Source organism: Balaenoptera acutorostrata, chromosome 11 (assembly GCF_949987535.1).
Source record: "Balaenoptera acutorostrata chromosome 11, mBalAcu1.1, whole genome shotgun sequence".
NCBI lineage: Eukaryota > Metazoa > Chordata > Mammalia > Artiodactyla > Balaenopteridae > Balaenoptera > Balaenoptera acutorostrata.
Genome location: NC_080074.1, coordinates 59,093,769 through 59,113,065, shown reverse-complemented (window position 1 = coordinate 59,113,065; position 19,297 = coordinate 59,093,769).

Here is a 19,297-nt window from a genome sequence, read left to right as displayed (position 1 = left end):
GTGGATTCTTAACCAGTGCACCACCAGGGAAGACCCTCTGTCTTCTGTAGTCCTTTTATTTTTAAATTTTTCCTGCAACTTTTTATTTTGAAATATTTCAAACTTACAGAAAATTGACATCATTGAACAATAAACAGATGTATAAGCTTCACCTTCTAGATTCAGCAACTGTTAATACCACGTCCCTCTCTCTCCCTTTCTCTCTCTCATAGTCTATTCCCCAGGTCTCTGCAAAGAACCCAGCCCAGCTCAGGCTCCCTAGGGATTCATGGCTTGAGATTGGCACAGCCATCTGTTTCTGTTGGTCTGACTTTGATAGCAAAAGGTGTTTCAGGCATCAGTGGAGGGAGACAGCAGAAGCGATGGGGTCACTTTGATGAAGTGTTTCGAGCCTTGGTGAACCAGCAGCACCTGCTTGGGAGTCTGGGTGTCAGCACTGGGGATGAGGCCATTCTCCCAGGGCGAAGCCTGGCCACCTGAGGGCTCAGGGTGGCGCAAGAGTGTCAGGTGAGACTGTGGCCCTCAGAGCGTGATGTCTTCACGGAGGACACTGGCAGCTGTGGCAGGGTCAGGACACCTCCCTCAAGTGGCTCTTTGACAGTGGACATTTGGAGCAGAGGGATGTGAGCAGACTTGTTTCTGAGCATAACACGTGGAGAGTGTCAGAATGGGTGAGACTTTGAGGCTGGGGAGATGGCAGCAACTGCATGTAAATGGCGGCTATAAAACAGCAAGATGTGGGTGTTTTTTTTACTGTGACTTCACAGGCTGGTGAGGTCTGAGGACATTTGGGTTACTCAGGGACAGAAATCAAGATATTAAGAGAAATAAAGCTTCACAGTGAGTTTCACCATGCCCCTAATTGTGAAGAAATAATTCCCAAGGCGTCTACCATTCTACTCTTTCATTTTGATAGTGTCCATGGGATATAGACACACGTGACAATCTGCCTGTTTGGCCAGTTGATCCTCAAAGCCATTGAGGACTATTTTTTTAAAAGTTTCTCTAAATTCTTTTTTTTTAAAGTATTTATTTATTTGGCTGCACTGGGTCTTAGTTGCGGCACGTGGGATCTAGTTCCCTGACCAGGGATCAAACCCAAGCCCCCTGCATTGGGAGCCTGGCGTCTTGACCACTGGACCGCCGGGGAAGTCCCACGGAGGACTATTAGCTCTGATTTTATTTTGATTGATAGAAGTAAAGTATTTTTGTCTGAATTAACTATATTGCTTTGCCTTTCAAGTCATTAAAGCAAAAACTCCGAAATCATTACTGCTTCAAAAATATTGCTGAGTTTATTAATTTAAAAAAATCTGCCATCAGAGGCAATTAGACACATGTTGCAGACTGCATTTTCCAAAGATGGAAGCAATGATCTCTGCCACCCCATATGCTCTTACAATGTGACTGTGACATTCCTTTCATCAAATGGTAGGCTCTGTGTCCCCTATTCTTGCACCTGGGTGGACCTTTGTGACTGCCTCACCTGGTAGGGTGTGGTGGAAGTGACACTATGTGGCTTCTGAAGCTTGAACACAAAAATGCCATGTATTTTTGCTTTCCTCTGTTGGGACATTTGCTCTTGGCACCCAGGTACCATGTTAAGAGGAAGCCCAATTAGCCCATGTGGAGAGACCATACAAAGAGGTCATATAAAGATGTTTCAGCCAACAGCCCAGCTGAGATTCCAGCTGACTACTAGCATCAATCACTAGACATGTGACCATAAATCCTGCCAGATGATTCCATTCAGCTGTTGAGTAACCCTCAGTCTTGGAGGCTTCCTAGTTGAATACTCAACTATCAGAGAGCAAAGAAAAGCCCTCCCTGCTGTTCTCTGTTCAAATTCCTAACCCACAGAATCTGTGAGACCAATAAAATGCCTGTTCTGTGCTGCTGAGTTTGGGGTGTTTGCTATGCAGCAGTAGTAACTGGAAGAGCACATACACACTTTTTTTGTTTGCTGACAACTCTGTGAGTTTTGATCATCTCAAGATGTTTTATGAGTCAAATTGAAGACATTTTCTTTATCCCATATTGTTGTGGTCTGAATTTGAGAACTGTCTCTGTGAATTCTTTAGTTCAAACATGCCTGGGTAGTCAGGAGAGCCTGTCTGCCGGGTAATTTCCCCAGGAGTCTTTGCCTAAAGGACCAATGAGCCTCCTGGGAAAGAACTTAACCTGAACAATGAGACCCTCTGCTCAGGAACTTGGTGCCAGGGTAATGGTTCAGTGTTAGAGGGTTGGATCATCTTTGAGTACATTCAGTACCATCACTCTGTTTGCCTTCCAGCCCGTCCACAGTGGACCCACGCCTCAATTCCAGGGAGAGCAGAACTGTCCTACAAGAGTGAGTAAAAGGAGAAGAGAAACTTTAGTTGATCTTCCTTGGGGCTCTGAGAACACAGATCAACAGGTTGAGCAGCACAGGTGCCAGCTGCCTTAGCACATAAGAAGACATCTGACCTTGGTTGTTGGGCATTGAGTGTTCCATTATTGACTTTGGAGGCCTTGGCAGAAAGCCAGAGAAGGTGAGGGCAAATGGTGCTTGCCCTGTGGAAGCTGAGAGGACTGTATTTACCCATTCATTCACTCACTCATTCATTCATCCATTCACTATGTAGTGGGAGCTTTTAACTGTCCATGAATTCTGTTCTCCCTTTCTTCTATAATAACAGAGTCGTAGTTGCACACATGGCTGCCAAGCTACTCTACATTTATCAGCTTCCCTTGCAGTTAGGTGTTGCCATGTGGAATGTGAGAAGTGATGTGTGCCACTTGCAGCTCTGGGACTTTGGACACCTGGATATGCATCTCCTAGCTTTCTTTTTCCTTCCCACTGGCTGGAACCCATCAACTCAACCTCTGCATGCAGATGAGCATGACATCTTGGGTCTCTGAATGACTGTGTGGAGCAGAGCTACCCACTGACATGGAATGCTCACCACTAGTTTTTAGGTAAAAAATAAACTATCTTTTAAAAATCTTTAAATTACTTATGAGTCTCTTTGTTTTATCAGTTTAGACTTACCCTAACCAATACACTCATCCATCCAACAAATATTTAGTGAGTTATATATCAGATTGTGTGAAAAATGGTGGGGATAAAATGGTGGACTCTAAATTCACTGTGGGATGAAGATAAAGAAATATATAATTATAATTGTGATACACACTGACAGCTGTAGAAGAGAGGTGCATGATGATATGAGAAAATATATTCAGGGAAATTGACCTAGTCATGGAAATTAATAAAGGCTTATCTGAGAAAAAAGAAGATTGTGTTGAGGTCTTCAGGAAGAGTGGGAGTTATTTTGTGGGTGGGAGGAAATTGGCAGAGATCATTCTATGCACAAGGGACAGCATGTGCAAAGGCCCCATGGTGCATTTGAGGATCTGAAGGGAGGCTGGTGTGGCTGACATGAAGAGAAGGAGCATGGTGCAAGATGTGGCTGAAGAGATAGAACAAGATCCAGCTATGAGGGACTTATAGGATCTTGGTCTTTATCCTAAGAGCAAAGAAGAGTATCAAAAATTGAACAATTACTAAAGCTATTGAAGAATTAAAGCAGAGGGATGACATCACAGTTGTACTTTGAAAAGATTCCTTTAGTAGCTATTTGGGGAAAAAGAGGGAATGTGGGGAGTCTGGTTAGGAGGCTATTCCAATAGTCCATTTTTCTTGGGAACACATGTGACAGTTGTGACTAGAATTCCCAAAGTTGTGGGTAGGCATGAGCCAAAGAAATACTTTTTTATGTTTATAGCTCTTGTTTTGTGTGCATGATGGTAGGCCAGGGAAGCTTAGGTCACAAAAATGTAACTACAAGAGCTCTATTTTGTGAACCTCAAATTGAGATACATGGTGTGACAATGGGAAAAATATTTGAAGTGCCAGGATGGCCCTTGGAAAATCTGGATTGTAATATCTGCTGGATAAGCCTGAGTCAGATTTGGTGGCTCATACCCTCTTAGTTCTGGTGGGATAGAAGATACTACAGGTTATTTCATACAACCCCAGGATGGACCATAAACATCTTGATGGAACATGAGCTCTCAACGCATTATTAATATGCTTTATCTGCATGATGCCGAACTGCTGATGAGTATCAAGGCATCTGACGCTCCGCAGGCTCTTTCACTTTTCATTTTTACTTTATTGTCACTGGTTGGGTAGTCTAAGGACCTGTGCAGTTTAAAGTAAAGACCTATGCCCTCAGTTTTTTGAGACTTCACCGTACAAAGTAGGCTCTTGAGCCACTGTTAGAGGTTTTATTTGTAGGTGGTGCTGTACAGTGATGTTCCATGTTTTACTCTGGCTCTTGCCATAGCCCTTTAATTATAGCTTCTCTTAAAGTTTTTCCTTTGGGCAAGCTCATTGATGAAAACTAACACTGGCATGATTTAAATTTCAACCATAGAAGAAGGAAGATAGAAAATTTTTTTTTTAATTAATGTATTTATTTATTTTTGGCTGTGTTGGGTTTTCTTTGCTGCACGCAGGCTTTCTCTAGTTGCGGTGAGCGGGGGCTACTCTTTGTTGCAGCGCACGGGCTTCTCATTGCCGTGGCTTCTCTTGTGTCAGAGCACAGGCTCTAGGTGCGTGGGCTTCAGTAGTTTGGCATGCAGGCTCAGTAGTTGTGGCGCAGGGGCTTAGTTGCTCTGTGGCATGTGGGATCTTCCCCGACCAGGGATCAAACCCGTGTCCCCTGCACTGTCAGGTGGATTCTTAACCACTGTGCCACCAGGGAAGTCTGGAGGATAGCAATTTAAAGCATTTTCTACTCAGTCAATTAGGCACAGCTCTGAGGATCACATGAGAATGACAAGTCCTATGATAGACGACATGAGATTATAATGTTAATGACTTAAAAAAACCCAAATCTCTATTATGGTTTATAGCTTGCTTTCCCTAAAGTTATATCTATTAGTCTCTGACTGATGTGATTTGTGTGAAATAGTGCACATGAAAATAAAGATTAGAGTTATTTGCTTTTCCTTATCCTTATTATGCAGGGATACATAGAGGTATTATTTGGTTATGATTTAAAAAATCATATGTTCTTATAGTTCCTATTTTAAAATCTGCCTCTTTGATAGTAAGATTGATAGCTCATTTTTAAAAATTTGCATTTTTGGGGTTGTATCTGACAGCATCCATCACTAAGTCCTATTTATTTCACTCTATATCTCTTGAACCTCTCCACTTCTCTCCATCTCTACCACCACAATTTCTTGCCTGCACCACTTCTAACTCCTCTATCTATTACCAGAATACCTGAGGGTAGCCAAATTTGAGGTAAAAGCATAGTCATCTACAAGAATGCCTTCATTTCAAACACCAGCTGTAAATTCAGATGTCCCTATGGCCATTTCTCACCAAGCTTTGGTGTTTTTATTGAGGTGTCATTACATAGGCACGGTTGATTGAATCACTGGCATGTGGTTGAACTCAGTCTCCAGTCCCCCTCCCCTTTCTGGAGGTTGGGCTAATATCACGTGTTTTAAAGCTTCAGGGGGAAACAGAGAAGATGGCGGAAGAGTAAGACGCAGAGATCACCTTCCTCCCCACAGATACACCAGAAATACATCTACACGTGGAACTGCTCCTATAGAACACCCACTGAACGCTGGCAGAAGACATCAGACCTCCCAAAAGGCAAGAAACTCCCCACGTACCTGGGTAGGGCAAAAGAAAAAAGAAATAACAGAGACAAAAGAATAGGGACGGGACCTGCACCAGTGGGAGGGAGCTGTGAAGGAGGAAAGGTTTCCACACACTAGGAAGCCCCTTTGCGGGTGGAGACGGGGGTGGGTGTGACGGGGGGGGGGAAGCTTTGGAGCCACGGGGGAGAGCGCAGCCACAGGGGTGCGGAGGGCAAAGTGGAGAGATTCCCGCGCAGAGGCTCGGCGCCCAGCAGCACTCACCAGCCCGAGAGGCTTGTCTGCTCAGCCGCCGGGGCGGGCGGGGCTGGGAGCTGAGGCTCGGGCTGCGGTCGGATCGCAGGGAGAGGACTGGGGTTGGCGGCGTGAACACAGCCTGAAGGGGTTAGCGCACCACAGCTAGCCGGGAGGGAGTCCGGGAAAAAGTCTGCAGCTGCTGAAGAGGCAAGAGACTTTTTCTTGCCTCTTTCTTTCCTGGTGCGCGAGGAGAGGGGAGTCAGAGCGCCGCTTAAAGGAGCTCCAGAGACGGGTGTGAGCCGCGGCTATCAGCTCGGACCCCAGAGACGGGCATGAGACGCTAAGGCTGCTGCTGCCGCCACCGGGAAGCCTGTGTGCAAGCACAGGTCACTCTCCACACCGCCCCTCCCGGGAGCCTGTGCAGCCCGCCTCTGCCAGCGTCCCGTGATCCAGGGAAAACTTCCCCGGGAGAACGCACGGCGCGCTGCAACGTCACGACGCCTCTGACGCCGCAGGCTCGCCCTGCCTCCTCCGTACCCCTCCCTCCCCCCGGCCTGAGTGAGCCAGAGCCCCCGAAGCAGCTGCTCCTTTAACCCTGTCCTGTCTGAGCGGGAACAGATGCCCTCAGGCGACCTACACGCAGAGGCGGGTCCAAATCCAAAGCTGAACCCCGGGAGTTGTACGAACAAAGAAGAGAAAGGGAAATTTCTCCCAGCAGCCTCAGAAGCAGCGGATTAAAGCTCCACAAAAAACTTGATGTACCTGCATCTGTGGAATACCTGAATAGACAACGAATCATCCCAAATTGAGGAGGTGGACTTTGGGAGCAAGATATATTATTTTTTCCCCTTTTCCTCTTTTTGTGAGTGTGTATGTGTATGCTTCTGTGTGAGATTTTGTCTGTATAGCTTTGCTTTCACCATTTGTCCTAGGGTTCTGTCCATCTGTTTTTTTTTTTTTTTACTTAAAAAAATTTTTTTTCCTTAATAATTATTTTTATTTTTTATTTTAATAACTTTATTTTATTTTATTTTATCCTCTTTCTTTCTTTCTTTCTATTTTTTCTCCCTTTTATTCTGAGCCATGTGGATGAAAGGCTCTTGGTGCTCCAGCCAGGCATCAGGGCTGTGCCTCGGAGGTGGGAGAGCCAACTTCAGGACACTGGTCCGCAAGAGACCTCCCAGTTCCACGTAATACCAAACGGCGAAAATCTCCCAGAGATCTCCATCTCAACACCAAGACCCAGCTTCACTCAACGACCAGCAAGCTACAGTGCTGGACACCCTATGCCAAACAACTAGCAAGAAAGGAACACAGCCCCATCCATTAGCAGAGAGGCTGACTAAAATCATAATAAGGCCACAGACACCCCAAAACACACCACCACACGTGGACCTGCCCACCAGAAAGACAAGATCCAGCTTCATCCACCAGAACACAGGCACTAGTCCCCTCCACCAGGAAGCCTACACAACCCACTGAACCAACCTTAGCCACTGGGGACAGATACCAAAAACAACAGGAACTACGAACCTGTGGCCTGTGAAATGGAGACCCAAACACAGTAAGTTAAGCAAAATGAGAAGACAGAAAAACACACAGCAGATGAAGGAGCAAGGTAAAAACACACCAGACCTAACAAATGAAGAGGAAATAAGCAGTCTACCTGAAAAAGAATTCAGAATAATGATAGTAAAGATGATCCAAAATCTTGGAAATAGAAAAGACAAAATGCAAGAAACATTTAACAAGGACGTAGAAGAACTAAAGAGGAGCCAAGCAACGATGAACAACACAATAAATGAAATTAAAAATACTCTAGAATGGATCAATAGCAGAATAACTGAGGCAGAAGAACGGGTAAGTGACCTGGAAGATAAAATAGTGGAAATAACTACTGCAGAGCAGAATAAAGAAAAAAGAATGAAAAGAACTGAGGACAGTCTCAGAGACCTCTGGGACAACATTAAACGCACCAACATTCGAATTATAGGGGTCCCAGAAGAAGAAGAGAAAAAGAAAGGGACTGAGAAAATATTTGAAGAGATTATAGTTGAAAAGTTCCCTAATATGGGAAAGGAAATAGTTAATCAAGTCCAGGAAGCACAGAGAGTCCCATACAGGATAAATCCAAGGAGAAACATGCCAAGACACATATTAATCAAACTATCAGAAATTAAATATAAAGAAAACATATTAAAAGCAGCAAGGGAAAAACAACAAATGACACACAAGGGAATCCCCATAAGATTAACAGCTGATCTTTCAGCAGAAACTCTGCAAGCCAGAAGGGAGTGGCAGGACATATTTAAAGTGATGAAGAAAAACCTACAACCAAGATTACTCTACCCAGCAAGGATCTCATTCAGATTTGATGGAGAAATTAAAACTTTTACAGACAAGCAAAAGCTGAGAGAGTTCAGCACCACCAAACCAGCTTTACAACAAATGCTAAAGGAACTTCTCTAGGCAAGAAACACAAGAGAAGGAAAACACCTACAATAACAAACCCAATACATTTAAGAAAATGGGAATAGGAACATACATATCGATAATTACCTTAAATGTAAATGGATTAAATGCTCCCACCAAAAGACAGACTGGCTGAATGGATACAAAAACAAGACCCGTATATATGCTGTCTACAAGAGACCCACTTCAGACCTAGGGGCACATACAGACTGAAAGTGAGGGGATGAAAAAAGATATTCCATGCAAATGGAAATCAAAAGAAAGCTGGAGTAGCAATTCTTATGTCAGACAAAATAGACTTTAAAATAAAGACTATTAGAAGAGACAGAGAAGGACACTATATAATGATCAAGGGATCGATCCAAGAAGAAGATATAACAATTGTAAATATTTATGCACCCAACATAGGAGCACCTCAATACATAAGGCAAATACTAACAGCCATAAAAGGGGAAATCGACAGTAACACAATCATAGTAGGGGACTTTAACACCCCACTTTCACCAATGGACAGATCATCCAAAATGAAAATAAATAAGGAAACACAAGCTTTAAATGATACATTAAACAAGATGGACTTAATTGATATTTATAGGACATTCCACCCAAAAACAACAGAATACACATTTTTCTCAAGTGCTCATGGAACATTCTCCAGGATAGATCATATCTTGGGTCACAAATCAAGCCTTGGTAAATTTAAGAAAATTGAAATCGTAACAAGTATCTTTTCCGACCACAACGCTATGAGACTAGATATCAATTACAGGAAAAGATCTGTAAAAAATACAAACACATGGAGGCTACACAATACACTACTTAATAACGAAGTGATCACTGAAGAAATCAAAGGGGAAATCAAAAAATACCTAGAAACAAATGACAATGGAGACACGATGACCCAAAACCTATGGGATACAGCAAAAGCAGTTCTAAGAGGGAAGTTTATAACAATACAAGCCTACCTCAAAAAACAGGAAACATCTCAAATAAACAACTTAACCTTGCACCTAAAGCAATTAGAGAAAGAAGAACAAAAAACCCCCAAAGTTAGCAGAAGGAAAGAAATCATAAAGATCAGATCAGAAATAAATGAAAAAGAAATGAAGGAAACAATAGCAAAGATCAATAAAGCTAAAAGCTGGTTCTTTGAGAAGATAAACAAAATTGATAAACCATTAGCCAGACTCATCAAGAAAAAAAGGGAGAAGACTCAAATCAACAGAATTAGAAATGAAAAAGGAGAAGTAACAACTGACACTGCAGACATACAAACGATCATGAGAGATTACTACAAGCAACTCTATGCCAATAAAATGGACAACCTGGAAGAAATGGACAAATTCTTAGAAATGCACAACCTGCCGAGACTGAACCAGGAAGAAATAGAAAATATGAACAGACCAATTACAAGTACTGAAATTGAAACTGTGATTAAAAATCTTCCAACAAACAAAAGCCCAGGACCAGATGGCTTCACAGGCGAGTTCTATCAAATATTTAGAGAAGAGCTAACACCTATCCTTATCAAACTCTTCCAAAATATAGCAGAGGGAGGACACTGCCAAACTCATTCTACGAGGCCACCATCACCCTGATACCAAAACCAGACAAAGATGTCACAAAGAAGGAAAACTACAGGCCAATATCACTGATGAACATAGATGCAAAAATCCTCAACAAAATACTAGCAAACAGAATCCAACAGCACATTGAAAGGATCATACACCATGATCAAGTGGGGTTTATCCCAGGAATGCAGGATTCTTCAATATATGCAAATCAATCAACGTGATACACCATATTAACAAATTGAAGGAGAAAAACCATATGATCATCTCAATAGATGCAGAGAAAGCTTTCGACAAAATTCAACACCCATTTATGATAAAAGCCCTGCAGAAAGTAGGCATAGAGGGAACTTTCCTCAACATAATAAAGGCCATATATGACAAACCCACAGCCAACATCGTCCTCAATGGTGAAAAACTGAAACCATTTCCACTAAGATCAGGAACAAGACAAGGTTGCCCACTCTCACCACTATTTTTCAACATAGTTTTGGAAGTGTTAGCCACAGCAATCAGAGAAGAAAAAGAAATAAAAGGAATCCAAATCGGAAAAGAAGAAGTAAAGCTGTCACTGTTTGCAGATGACACGATAATATACATAGAGAATCCTAAAGATGCTACCAGAAAACTACTAGAGCTAATCAATGAATTTGGTAAAGTAGCAGGATACAAACTTAATGTACAGAAATCTCTTGCATTCCTATACACTAATGATGAAAAATCTGAAAGTGAAATTAAGAAAACACTCCCATTTACCGTTGCAACAAAAAGAATAAAATATCTAGGAATAAACCTACCTAAGGAGACAAAAGACCTGTATGCAGAAAATTATAGGACACTGATGAAAGAAATTAAAGATGATAGAAATAGATGGAGAGATATACCATGTTCTTGGATTGGAAGAATCAACATTGTGAAAATGACTCTATTACCCAAAGCAATCTACAGATTCAATGCAGTCCCCATCAAACTACCAATGGCATTTTTCACAGAACTAGAACAAAAAATTTCACAATTTGTGTGGAAACACAAAAGACCCCGAATAACCAAAGCAATCTTGAGAAAGAAAAATGGAGCTGGAGGAATCAGGCTCCCTGACTTCAGACTATATTAGAAAGCTACAGTAATCAAGACAGTATGGTACTGGCACAAAAACAGAAATATAGATCAATGGAACAGGATAGAAAGCCCAGAGATAAACCCACGCACATATGGTCACCTTATCTTTGATAAAGGAGGCAAGCATATACAGTGGAGAAAAGACAGCCTCTTCAATAAGTGGTGCTGGGAAAACTGGACAGGTACATGTAAAAGTATGAAATTAGAACACTCCCTAACACCATACACAAAAATAAACTCAAAATGGATTAAAGACCTAAATGTAAGGCCAGACACTATCAAACTCTTAGAGGAAAACATAGGCAGAACACTCTATGACATAAATCACAGCAAGATCCTTTTTGACCCACCTCCTAGAGAAATGGAAATAAAAACAAAAATACACAAATGGGACCTAATGAAACTTAAAAGCTTTTGCACAGCAAAGGAAACCATAAACAAGACCAAAAGACAACCCTCAGAATGGGAGAAAGTATTTGCAAATGAAGCAACTGACAAAGGATTAATCTCCAAAATATACAAGCAGCTCATGGAGCTCAATATCAAAAAAACAAACAACCCATCCAAAAATGGGCAGAAGACCTAAATAGACATTTCTCCAAAGAAGATATACAGATTGCCAACAAACACATGAAAGAATGCTCAACATCATTAATCATTAGAGAAATGCACATCAAAACTACAATGAGACATCATCTCACACCAGTCTGAATGGCCATCATCAAAAAATCTACAAACATTAAATGCTGGAGAGGGTGTGGAGAAAAGGGAACCCTCTTGCACTGTTGGTGGGAATGTAAATTGATACAGCCACTATGGGGAACAGTATGGAGTTTCCTTAAAAAACTAAAAATAGAACTACCATATGACCCAGGAATCCCACTACTGGGCATATACCCAGAGAAAACCATAATTCAAAAAGAGTCATGTAGCACAATGTTCATTAAAGCTCTATTTACAATAGCCAGGACATGGAAGCAACCTAAGTGTCCATTGACAGATGAATGGATAAAGAAGATGTGGCACATATATACAATGGAATATTACTCAGCCATAAAAAGAAACGAAATTGAGTTATTTGTAGTGAGGTGGATGGAGTTAGAGTCTGTCATACAGAGTGAAGCAAGTCAGAAAGAGAAAAACAAATACAGTATGCTAACACATATATATGGAATCTAAGGAAAAAAAAAAAAGGTCATGAAGAACCTAGTGGCAAGATGGGAATAAAGACACAGACCTACTAGAGAATGGACTTGAGGATATGGGGAGGGGGAAGGGTAAGATGTGACAAAGTGAGAGAGTGGCATGGACATATATACACTACCAAATGTAAAATAGATAGCCAGTGGGAAGCAACCGCATAGCACAGGGAGATCAGCTCTGTGCTTTGTAACCACCTAGAGGGGTGGGATAGGGAGGGTGGGAGGGAGGGAGACGCAAGAGGGAAGAGATATGGAAACATATGTATATGTATAACTGATTCACTTTGTTATAAAGCAGAAACTAACACACCATTGTAAAGCAATTATACTCCAATAAAGATGTTAAAAAAAAAAAAGCTTCAACCATCTAATCACACACTTGGTCTTTCTGGTATTCTGAGTCATCTCAGAGGTCCAACAGGAATCACTTTGTTAGCATAAGCAATCATGCTGGTCTGATGGACCCATCATGAATAACAAAGACACTCCTATCACCAGGAAATTCTAAGGGTTTAGGAGTCTCTTAGGAACTGGGGACAAAGGCCAGCTAAAGTCTTTATTAAACATCACCTATCCTGGCCTCCTTCTAATCTATTAAGTGTTTACCTGCCACCCTGGAAGGTGGCTCTAAGGGGAATGGAAAAAACAGATCACTAGGAACTGCAATCTTGAGACCCCAAGAATATGTTGCTCTTGACTGACTTAGCACATTTAAAGAGTATTCTTTGAAGAATCAGGTTGCCTATACAGAAATCCAGATCCACAAAAATCTTTTTGTAGCAGTGGGCCAGCAACAGCTGGCAAAATATGTAGGATTGGTTTTCAATATGACTATTGTATTACAATGAGAAACAATGGAAACAGTGACTTGATTAGACCCAGTTCCCATTCTGCTAGGATGAGGGTGCCAGACTAAATCCCAATGCCCTTGGACTATATAGGCCCTTAGGGTTCCTGAACAATTTGGCTGGAATGAAGGGAAGTCTGAAGAAGATTTTGAATTTCTTACTAATGAACCGGTGGGAGCCTTGAGCAACTAATTGGAAAAGCGGAAGAGATGTAACTGAATTTATACCTAAGTCTATGGAATAAGCCACATTAACTCTTACATAGGATTTTTTCATGGTTATCTACTCTATACTATGGATTTATCTGTTGAGTCTTATGCCAGTGCCATACTGTTTTAACAAGTTTGGTTTTATAATAAATTGTGATGCCTGCTTGGGATGAAATAACTGTAGACATCTTTGCTCCAGATACTTTAGAAATTTTTGTAAGAGGGCTTGTTCTGGATTGGAGTTGACCTGAGAATGCAGTTCCTCTGAATAGGAAAGTGGTTGTGAATTTTTTGGTTGACACAAAGGTAGATACCCTCAGGGGGTGTAGAGGAAATTTCTTCTCAATCCTTCCTACTTGGTTCTTTGAATTCACATTCAGGGGCTCATGTTCCTTTGTGTAGGAGAAATTCCTGCTGGGTTCTTTAAGATGGGTTAAAGCTGTTGCAATTTTTGCATTTTTGTTTATGCTTTCCTGGGCAGTTCAGTAGGAAGGTGGGAGAATGTATCTATTGGCCACTATCATAACCTGAAGGCTACTAGGTCCTTTTAATGATTTATTCTTTCAGCATGTGATTATTTGGCCTGTATTAAGTTCTGAAGATACAAAGATCAATAAGATGAAATTCTTGCCCTTGAGAAATGGACATTCCTGGGATTTATTATAAAGAGGGCGGTGGACTCTTCTTTCCTTCCAGGTCATAGAGATTCAACTATAGACCTTGGATCAAAGGGAGGATAAAAGTTTACTCTGAATGTATTTCGTGATTTGTGAGAGAAGTTGGGAGGTACCTTTGGATATTGTGTGTAATTCTAGAATTTTAGCTCTAGAAGGGCTTAGAAAGCACCCTGTTAAGATACTCTTTTTTCTTTTTTCCTAATTAAAAAAAAATTGTAGTAAAAAATATATATATAATATAAAAGTTAATATCTAACTGTTTTTAAGTGTATGGTTCTGTGGTATTAAATATATTCATAATGTTGTGTAACCATCACCACTATCCATCTCCAGAATTTTTTTCTTCTTGTGAAATGGGAACTCTATATCTATTAAACAATAACTCCCTATTCTCCAACCCCCCAGCTCCTGGCAACCAACATTCTACTTTCTGTTTCTATGATTTTGACTACTGTAAGTACCTCATGTAAGTGGAATCATACAGTACTTGTCTTTTTGTGATTGGCTTATTTTACTTAGCATAATGTCCCCAAGTTTCATGTATGTTGTAGCATGTGTCAGAATTTTCTTCCTTTTAAGGCTGAATAATATTCCATTGTATGTATATATCACATTTTGCTTATCCATTCATCCTTCAGTGAACATATGGGTTACTTCAGCTTGTTTTAGCTATTGTGAATAATGCTGCTATGAACATGTGTGTACAAATACCTCTTCAAGATCTTGCTTTCAATTCCTTTGGATGTGTACTCAGTAGTGGAATTTCTGGATCATATAGTAGTTCTATTTTTAATTTATTGAAGAACTGCCATACTGTTTTCCACAGCTGCTGTGCCATTTTACATTCCCACCAACAGTGCACAAGTGTTCCAATCTCTCCACATCCTCACTTGTTTTCTGTTTTTTTTTTTTTTTTTTTTGACAGTAGCCTTCCTAATGGGTGTGAGGTGGTATCTCACTGTAGATTTGATTAGCATTTCCCTAATGATTAGTGATGTTGAGCATCTGTTCATGTGCTTATTGGCCACCTGTATATATTCTTTAGAGAAATGTCTATTCAAGTCCTTTGCCCACTTTTAAATCCAGTTGTTTGTTTTTTTGTTGTTGAGTTTTAGGAGTTCTCTCTATATTCTGGATATTAACCAGATATATGATTTATAAATACTTTCTCTCATTCTGTGGATTGCCTTTTTACTTTGTGAATATTGTCTTTTGGAGCACAAAATTAAAAAAAATTTTTTTTTTTAACATCTTTATTGGAGTATAATTGCTTTACAATAGTGTGTTAGTTTCTGCTTTATAACAAAGTGAATCAGTTATACATAAACATATGTTCCCTATCTCTTCCCTCTTGCATCTCCCTCCCTCCCGCCCTCCCTATCCCACCCCTCTAGGTGGTCACAAAGCACAGAGCTGATCTCCCTGTGCTATGCGGTTGCTTCCCACTAGCTATCTATTTTACGTTTGGTAGTGTATATATGTCCATGCCACTCTCTGTCACATCTTACCCTTCCCCCTCCCCATATCCTCAAGTCCATTCTCTAGTAGGTCTGTGTCTTTATTCCCATCTTGCCACTAGGTTCTTCATGACCTTTTTTTTTTTCCCTTAGATTCCATATATATGTGTTAGCATACTGTATTTGTTTTTCTCTTTCTGACTTACTTCACTCTGTATGACAGACCCTAGGTCCATCCACCTCACTACAAATACATTTTGAGTTAATTTTTATATATGGTGTTTGGTAAGGGTCGAACTTCATTCTTTTGTATGTGGATATCAATTTTCCCCAGCACCATTTGTTGAAAAGGCTATCCTTCTCCATTGAATGGTCTTGGCACCCTTGTCAAAAATCTTTTGAGCAAATATGTGAGGGTTTATTTCTGGGCTCTCTATTCTATTCCATTGGTCTATATGTCTGTCTTTATGCCACTACCACACTGTTTTGGTTATTGTAGCTTTGTGTTAAGTTTTGAAATCAGGAAGTGAGAGCTCTCCACCTTTGTTCTTGTTTTTTAAGATTGTTTTGGCTCTTTAGGGTTCCTTGAGATTCCATATAAATTTTATGATGGATTTTTCTATTTCTGCAAAATATAGCTTTAGGATTTTGATAGGGATTGCAATGAGTCTGTGGAACCCTTTGGGTAATATTGACATTTTAACAATATTAAGTTTTCCAATCCATGAAGTTTTCACATCCATAGGATGTGTTTGTTTCCATTTATTTATGTCCTTGTTAATTTCTTTCAGCAATGTTTTGTAGTTTTCATTGTACAAATCTTTCACCTACTTGGTTAATTCTTAATTATTTTATTTTTTGATAATATTGTAAAAGGAATTATTTTTATAATTTCCTTTTCAGATTGGTCATTGTTAGTGTATAGAAATGCAACTGATTTTTGTGCATTGACTTTGTATTCTGTCACTTTGCTGAATTTATTTTGTTTATTGGTTCTAACAGTGTTTTTTCTTTTAATTTTTTCCTTCTTTTTTAAAGTCCTTTTTAAGATGAGAAAACAGAGTCCCAGAGTGAAGTGGCTGGCCACCAGAGTCACATGATCTCTGATGTCCAATTCGGTCCTCCACCCTCTGCACTGGCAAGGACCTACTGAATGCTCTATGTAGATGTGAGTGTGAGTGTGGTGTGTGCGATAACATATAAATAGAAAAATCCAGGAGTATTATATTCCATTAATAATGAAGATTTGTGTAAAAATGGCAATTTGATCTTGACATTAAATGCTAGGACAGTTGTCTTTTTCTCCTCCTTTTCTTATCCCCTCAAATCTTCTGATTGCTTTATGATGTGGCTCTTTACACTCTACCAATTCTGCTTGCTTATAAGGTAGCATTTCTATTTTAAAAAGGGGGGTTCCAATCCAAAAATGGGCAGAAGACCTAAATAGACATTTCTCCAAAGAAGATATACAGATTGCCAACAAAAACATGAAAGGATGCTCAACATCATTAATCATTAGAGAAATGCAAATCAAAACTACAATGAGGTATCACCTCACACCAGTCAGAATGGCCATCACCAATAAATGCTGGAGAGGATGTGGAGAAAGGGAACCCTCTTGCACTGTTTGTGGGAATGTAAATTGATACAGCCACTATGGAAGTTCCTTAAAACACTAAAAATAGAACTACCATATGACCCAGCAATCCTACTACTGGGCATATACCCTGAGAAAACCATAATTCAAAAAGAGTCATGTACCACAATGTTCATTGCAGCTCTATTTACAATAGCCAGGACATGGAAGCAACCTAAGTGTCCATCAACAGATGAATGGATAAAGAAGATGTGGCACATATATACAATGGAATATTACTTGGCCATAAAAAGAAATGAAATTGAGTTATTTGTAGTGAGGTGGATGGACCTAGGGTCTGTCATACAGAGTGAAGTAAGTCAGAAAGAGAAAAACAAATACCATATGCTAACACATATATATGGAATCTAAAAAAAAAAATTGTTTTGAAGAACCTAGGGGCAGGACAGGAATAAAGGCACAGACATAGAGAATGGACTTGAGGACACGGGGAGGGGGAAGGGTAAGCTGGGACGAAGTGAGACAGTGGCATGGACATATATACAATACCAAATGTAAAATAGCTAGCTAGTGGGAAGCAGCGGCATAGCACAGGGAGATCAGCTTGGTGCTTTGTGACCACCTAGAGGGGTGGGATAGGGAGGGTGGGAGAGAGATGCAAGAGGGAGGAGGTATGGGGATATATGTATATGTATAGCTGATTCACTTTGTTATAAAGCAGAAACTAACACACCATTGTAAAGCAATTATACTCCAATAAAGATGTTAAAAAAGAAATAAAAAGGGGGGTTCACTGAGGACATCTATAGTAGTAGTGGAGGGGCTGGATGTACTAGCTAGTACTTTCCTGGTGGCAAATGAAAGAAACTGAACTTGAACTGGGGAAAGCAGACAAGGGCAGGGCCAGAGTTGGCATTGGGGAAAACTGGCATCAAGGACTTGAGCACTGTGAGGGTTCCTGCTCTTCATTGCTTGTCTTGGCTTCTTTGAGCATCAGCTTGTTTGCTCAGACTGGCTCTCATGCGGCTGGGGCTGTTGTTGCTATAGCTCCAGCCTTGCACGTTTACAGTTCCAAGACCCAAGAGGAAAGACTCTTCCCTCAGCTCATGTTTGAAAAATCCCAGCATAGAAATCTGATTGGCTTGACTTGGGTCAAATGTCTATTCCTGGACCAATCCCAGTGATAGGATTGAGACTTTCTGATTGGCCCATCTTGGATCAGGTGCCCTCCTCTTGGCATATGTTAGAAACACCCACTAGAACCACATGGTTTGAAAAAGCATCAACCTGCAGATGCTGTTCTGGGCATCATTTTAATAAATTTTTCTATGAAGCTCTCCTTCCCTCTGTTTCCTTATATTTATGTATTTATAAAATGACATCACAGGTTAATTGGGAGATTGGGATTAACATGTGTACACTGATGTGTATAAAATGGATGGCTAATAAGAACCTGCTGTATAAAAAAGTAAATAAAATAAAATTCAAAAATTCAAAAAAAAAAAAATGACATCACAGGGACTTCCCTGGTGGCGCAGTGGTTAAGAATCTGCCTGCCAATGCAGGGGACACAGGTTTGAGCCCCGGTCTGGGAAGATCCCACATGCTGTGGCGCAACTAAGTTCGTGCGCCACAACTACTGAGCCCGTGTGCCACAAATACCGAAGCCCGTGTGCCTAGAGCCCGTGCTCTGCAACAAGAGAAGCCACCGCAATGAGAAACCCGTGCACCGCAACAAAGAGTAGCCCCCACTCACCGCAACTAGAGAAAGCCCGCGCGCAGCAACGAAGACCCAAAGCGGCCAAAAAAAAAAAAAAAAAAAAAATTAAATAAATAAATTTATTTAAAAAAATGACATCACAGAGAGAGAGCCTCTGTTAGGTCCTAATCTCTCTTTATCTCATGGTTGCATCTGAACATTCTTAACAAAAGTGAGCCCCGGGAGCACAGGGCAAGGCTCAGGCTGGCTGTCCCCAGGGAGCAGGACCCATTGAATGTGTGTTGATTGGCAGGACACAGTAAATGGGCTAAAGTAGAAATCCTGAGTCTGTGATCCTGGAGGGGTTTCTGTATTTCTGGCTGTTAGTAGATAAGAAACAAATTTGTGTGTGCTGAAAACTAGAGCACAGAAAGATTGGTGTTTTATGAGGGGAGAAAGGGAAAGAGAGAGAGAGAGAGAAACCATGCTTATCCTCTTTCTGATGTGCTCACAGCCTTCCTCTCTTTTCTGGCATGTCTCCCAAC